Source organism: Psammomys obesus, unplaced genomic scaffold (genome assembly GCF_907164565.1).
Source record: "Psammomys obesus unplaced genomic scaffold, mPsaObe1.curated_primary_1811, whole genome shotgun sequence".
NCBI classification, from domain to species: Eukaryota; Metazoa; Chordata; class Mammalia; order Rodentia; family Muridae; genus Psammomys; species Psammomys obesus.
The window spans coordinates 13,021,597-13,028,302 of record NW_026592666.1 but is presented as its reverse complement, the minus strand read 5'-3'; positions in this window follow the sequence as shown (position 1 = coordinate 13,028,302).

Sequence of the window (6,706 nt, the reverse complement as noted above, 5' to 3'; positions counted from 1 at the left end):
AACAGGTCTGGGTTGTCCCACTGGCTCCTGCACTTCTGTGTCAGTCTCCCTTCAGCCACTGTTCCAGGTCAGGGGACACAGAGAACGATAGTTATGGCCCCTAGCGTGTTCTCACCAATCTGTGGCTTTGCCCATGTTGCTTCACTTCTCAGGGCTTCAATTTAGTCATGTGTGAAATGAGGTTAATAGCAGGCTTCTGGCTTGCTTGTTATTTTCTGTCTCAGAGGAGGAAATAGGCCTGTGGCACGCCTGGTGTTTACCGAGGGCTCGGTGATGACTTCAGCTCCAGGGGGCAGCAGCTTTGCAGCCACCTCCTGGCACGCGGGGCATTACCTGATTGGTCAAAGGGACCATTCCAAAGTGAAACAAGTACAGGGGTGTCCTAGGGGTGTCGGAGCGCCGTGTGCGGAGTTTTCTGGGTTCCAGTGTGACTGCGGCGGAGTGTACAGCCTCAGCCCTGTACCCTGGAGGCTCGCTGACTGTAGCCTCCAGTGTCTGACTCGGGAAGTCTGGACGCAGCCCAGCAGCTTGTGCTTGCAATGGGAGCCAGGGGAGGCTGACCCCGCTGCCACCACAGGGACACGGTGGGTCACGGCCCAGCACTGCCCCTCTAAGTCTGAATAATGCTTACGTCAGACTTAAAGGGTGAAAGATGATGGGTTCTGTCTCGCTTCTAACACCCTAAGTTAGTCTCTGTGCGTGAGCATGAGAAGGCCAGAGATCAGCTGGGCTGCCTGTCCTGGGGCTCATCCACCTCATTTTTCTGAGACCAGGGACCCAGCTTGTGGATTAAGCTAGGCTAGCTGAGAGAGAGCCCCAGGGCTGTGCTTGGCTCCATCTCTAATGCTGAGATTATGAACAGCTCTGACATGCCCAGCTCTCCACACGGGTGCTGAGGACCAAGCTCAGGCCCTTGTGCCTCATCATCAGGCACGTCGCCAACCGGGTGTCACCCCCTAGGAAACTGTCTCCAACCCTGAATACAGAAGCAGAATAACTCTCCTCGTTCTGTTCTTGCCGAAGTGAAACTGTAAAACGACAGGCATTTCCACTGACCAGAACCCACGCGGCTGTGACCACAGCCCACCTCGGAAGCGTTAGTCTGCTGTGCAGATGCCTCTTCACTCTATATGCTAGAGCCTGAGAGGCTGTGAGGAGGTCATCCCATGAGGGGGATTTGGTGAGGTGCCACGTGTTGGTGCTGACACCAGGGTGCCGACACTGGCTCAGCCAGTGCCCACTGCTACTGGGAATGTCAGTGCTCTCGTGGGTGGCGTAGGTTGGCAGGCCTCTCTGCTGGCAGGGGAAGGTGGGAGCAGGAGGAATGGGGTGGGAGGCTTGGGTAAGCTTTCCTGTCATTCTCTTCTGTTGTCCAGTACCTAAATTTAGTGCCAGCTAAATAAAGGAACATATTCAGGGCGAAATGAGGTGAATGTGGCCATGGGGACAGTGCACTGCTTGCCTTGGCTAAAAATCCTGTGTTCTTTGGGTGTCACTTTGCTGAGGGATGGTGGGGTCCCTGGAAACTGTGGGGGCTGGAATGAGTAAGGACCCAGGGTGTGAGCTGGAGAGAGGGACCCGCTTCTGACTAGGGTTGCGGGGGTCTCCCATGCTTCACATTCTGCAAAAGGAGAGAGCAAGGCAGTGGGCTCCTTCCGGGCACCTGTTGCCCTCTCTGTGGGCAGGGCTTCCTGCTGGGGGGCTGTTATCTTCTCTCATGCTGTTTCCTGTCTGAGGCCAGGCTCTGAGGAAGCTTCATGAACAAGGACCAGCATGGCTGGTGTGTGGCGGAGAGGAACCATGCCACCCACAAGCTGCGTCCTTTCCTCTATGTTCCCAGTGACCAGCGGCCTTGCTCCATGTGTCAAAATCTAGACCCTCTCTGGGCAGTGGGCAAATAAGCACCTTATTGGTGGTGGTGTTCTTGTGTCAGTCAGGGGCAGAGAAGATGGCGGTCTTTTGTTTGTCCCGGCTTGATGTCTGGCTTGGTGGCCAAAGCTGTCTTATGCCTAGGACTCAGAAAATCAAATCAACTTGAGAGTGTGAGAGCAGGAGAACTGACCCTGTCTCCTGCAGATGGCGGCATTGGGTGGCCTGTCAGAGCAGTGCTGGAGAGCTCACCCTGGTGGTGCTGACGAGGGAGAGCAGGTGGGCTGAGCAGCTCAGCTGCCACCCAGGCCCAGATCCAGGGCTCTGAATTGGCCCACTCCAAAGTCTACATCATCTGTGAACTGTTGGGACATGTGGAAGGGCCGGTCCTGGGGTTACAAAGCTGCAGGATCTCCGTGACGCAGGGCAACAGTGGGATAACTGGGAGGAGTCCCGGTGAGGATCCAGCATGGATGGTGTCACAGAAGCCAGAGACCTCGGACCAGACCAGTGACTCATTGCAGTGAACATCCCCAAGTGAAGGTGGTGAACAGAGGAGTATACAGTGGGACACACTGACACACCGCAGCTTCCAAGATGAGACTTTTCTATGCTTTGTCTTGTTTGTTGTTGTTTGATTGCTTGTGTGTTTTATTTGGGAGGGGAGGTTGCAAGGGAGGAGGGCAGATCTGAGGGAATGGGGAGATGAGTGGGACTGCAGTGCATGACATGAAACAAAGAAGCAATAAAAAGTTGGGTAGACAAACAAAATCCAGAGGCTCAGCCCTTTCCCCACTGCAGGCCTCCTGAGCCTCTGCAGCGTCATGTGACTGTGGGAGAACTAGCAGCTACTCAGCTTCTCAGATACTCAGAAAGCAGACAATCAGTCTTCAAGAAGAGAATTTCGTGCTGTGGGGATTACAGAAGGGTGTCTCTAGTAGACCCCAGCAAGCATCCTGGCTGCCCTCTAGGTATGGACCAGATCAGATGTGGGCTTTCCAGCCTGGCTCATGCCCCAGTCCACAGACTTCAGACGACTTTAGATACTGCATTACACGGACTTCAGACGACTTTAGATACTGCATTACGTCTGAATGAACTGAAATGTGCCCAGATCATCTGTGGCAAACCACAGAGAGACTTCTGTGGCTGTGGGAGATGGTGGTCTTTTCTATGTGAGTGGAGGAGTCTTGGCTCTTGGTCTAGGGAAGAATGAGAGGTTTTCATGGGAAAGAAGGGCTGGAAGAGGTGTGGGTGGCCAGGCCCAGCTCCCCAAGCCTTCCTCAGATGCTCAGTGGCCTCTTCTTGGGTTCTGGAGGCTGCTGCTGTGCTCTGAGGTGTGTGTTATGCCACTTGCTTCAAGGCTGCATGTTTCGGGGAGATGGGCATAGGAAGTTCCCAGGCGGACTGAGTAATTTAAACTCGAAGTCCTATGCTGTGGCTCTGTCTGGAAGAATGGCGTCACGTTGTGTAAAGATGGTCTCTAATCAGTTCAATGGCTGAGGTCCTTAGGGAAGGAGAACATGGGAGAAGCCATGTTGGGGGGGGATTCAGGGATCACGGTCATGGGGACCCAAGTCGGGGTGACCAGAAGCTGGGAGAGGCAGGGAGGGCCCCCTCCTGAGTTTGTTGCCCTGTCTACATCCTGCTGGCAGACTCTACAACTGGGAGGGATGGATTTTTTTCTAGTTAAGGACAACAGAATTGCCACACAGTTTGTGGCGCCTTTGTGGCGTCCCTAGGAAATGAATCCAGCTGGGAAGCACCTTTTTCCCGGCACCATGCCGGAAAGCAGAGGAGATGCGTTCAGGCATCTGGTAGGGAAGAGGCCCCAGGCCCCAGCCTTCCCCTTATCTTTCTCATGCTGGCTTCCGCTGTGGTCCCAGGGCAGCTGCAGGCGAAGCCTCGCAGGCCAGGAACTCAAGAGGAAGCCTAGCAGCGGCCATGTTCCAAGCCAGATAGGAATCTTGGCTGTGGTGAAGGCTCTTTTCCTTTGCACTCAGCCTGTGTTCCAGAGATAAGGGAAGGAAAGGAAGGTGTGGGAGGGCCTAGAGAAACAGCCCCCCCCCCATGAGGCAGGCTTTGCCAAAGGGAGCTGGAGTCACAGACCTGCATTGCCATAACCGCTCCTCAACTGTGTGACTCAAGTAGGACACACCCCCAGCTGCCTCAATTTCCTCAGCTGAGTGAACGCCAGACTAAATGTGTGTTCTTGACAGGGTTATGGGAAGCCCTGGTGCATGGGATTGCGGGAACATAGCCTCTCATGTAAGGGCAGTTACCAGAGCATGCAGTGAGGATGTGGTTGTCTCGGTAACATGCTGCCGTTTGGGAGATTCCTCTAGCCGGTTGTTGAGACTGGTGTTCGATGTTGATGCTGGAGGGTTCTCGTCCCTCCAAGGATTGTTGGTGTTAGACTCTTGTCTCTGTGACGAGAACCTGAAAGAAACAACCTAAAGGAGGAAGAAGCCTTGCCCCACCGAGATGGGTGACAAGACCATTGTGGTGGCAGGCACATGTGTCAGGGGGTGGGGGTCCCCATGTGGTGGCCAGGAAGTGGAGAGAAGAGAAGACCTCGGACAGCTCCATCTTTCACGCCCACGATGAGCCACCTCCTCCAGCTAGGCCTCCGGAAGCTTCTACTGCCTCCCCAAATGCCAGCATCAGCGAGAGACTAAGCCCCCAGTGCACAGTCCAACAGCGGACACTTGATGCTTCCACTGCGAGGAGGGCCAGTTCTTACCTCGGCTCACTCAGGTCGTCCACACCTTCCCGAGCATAGCCATTGGCACATGCGTGAAGATGGAAGACCAGCCGTGGGTCCAACGGTGTGAATCACACTGGCCTTGAAACCCAGCTTGAGGGCGTCAAATGCTTCTTGGGCTTGGAGCTTTCAGAACACAACTTCTTTGTATAAGACATTTGTCATGCCATGTAGGCAGGGCCCTGTCCCCACCCGGCTTCGCAGGAACAGACCCTTTCAGAACAAAGCCCTAAGTGGAGAAGGGCTCCAGCAGGCAGCACAGCGGTCATGGCCACATTTCTGAGTAGCCTATTGTGTTTGCACCTTCCTTATCAGGAGTGGCCTTGGGACTTCGGGAGCACCTGCTCCAGCACTTGACGAAAACAGCGTCTCTTTGTCTAGTGATGTCAGTGGACCTTGGACCGTTTCCTCCCCCTCCCCATTCTCTCACAGGGGACCGTCACAGCACACATTCTGCCGTCCCTGGGCAGGGAAGTTTCTATCCTGGACCTGGCTGGCACCACCTGCCACCGTAGTAAACTCGGCCTGAAGGACGAGCTGTCTCTGTCCCTCTCTCGAATCCTGTTTCTCTCCAACATGGAACAGCATTAAGACACAGAAGATGTCTGAGCTGTGTGCTGGAGTGTTAGGATTTGCCACAGCCTTGGACCCTAAAAATAATCAAGAACTTGGCAGGTGGCTGAAAGTTAGGATCTCCTCCTTTGGGCGGAGCCAAAGGCCTCTGTTTTGGGGGATGTTCTTTCTTAGCAGATAGATGCACAGGCACATATCTGTAACCCATATGTATAACACGTATGTGTAACAATCGATGTAGAGCCTCATGGAGCCCAGGCTGGCCTCAAGCCTCCTGCTCGGCTGAGGGTGACTCTGAGTGCTGCTTTTCCTGACTCCCCTCCCAAAGGACTACAGGTCTGTAACACTGTAGTGCTTTACATGTACTGGGGCTCCCACCCGGGGCCCTGAGTGTGCTAAGCAAGCACTGCATCCAGCAGACTCATGCCCAGCCCCAAAGCCGGGGACCCCTGACCACATAGCTGGCCCTGCAGCGGCCTTTCACCTTGACTTCTGAGAACGCCAGCGGCTCCAGGGGCAGAGACTGACGGCTTGCAGTGAGCGCTGACACTGCCTGGTCCACGCCACGAGCTGGTGCTGGGCCTAAAGCTTCAGAGTCCCTGGCAGTGCGTGCTGACGCAGGCACCATCCACATTCTATAGAGGGAAAACAGGCAGAGAGGAAAAGGGAGCAGCAGAGTGTGGTTCAATACCTCTCCCTCTCTCCCTCCCTCTCTCTCCCTTCCTTTCTCTCTTCCTCTCTCTCTCTCTTGCTCTCTCCCTCCTTCCACATTAAGTTAGTTCTTTGGCACTTTCAGGCAGGTACACTAACCCTGCCTCCCATTCCCCGCTGCCTGCTGTCTCTCAGCCCTGGCAATACCAGCGTCTGCCTGACCCCTTTCCAGATTCATGGCTTTTGGCTTTCCCTTGTGGCCCATGTAGTTCAACCAGTGGCCAATGGACTGGGACTCTTCATAAAGGCCCGGTGATGCCATCAGTGTGTAGACAACTGAAGGTGAAATCCCCATTTTCCCTGCGTGTGTTCCAGAAGATAGTTCAGCAGTGAGAAGTAGGTTCCCTGTCCTCCGTCCATGCTTGGCTGCCGATGAAGCCATTTATAAATGATCGCTTTATGTATTCTCTCTCTCCTGTGTGTGTGTGTGTGTGTGTGTGCGCGTGTGCGCGCGCGTGTGTGCATACACACACAGGTATGTGTGCATGCCATAGCACACGTGGAGGTAAGAGGACGATTTATGGGAGTTGGTTCTCTTTCCACCACGTGGTTCCAGAGACTGAAACTGGGTCACTGGTCTTTCTGATAGGCGCCTGCACTTGGCTGAGCCATCTCACAGTCCTGATGGACACACTCTCGCAGACTCAGGGCTACAGAGGGTGTGCATGCCTTGCAGACGGCACTCGTGTCCCTTCTCTCTGTTGTCAGGCTAACATGTGTACACCATGTCTCCTGGAACTTCGGAGGGCATGGGTGTCCTGGAACGTGGGAGGGCATGGGTGTCCTGGA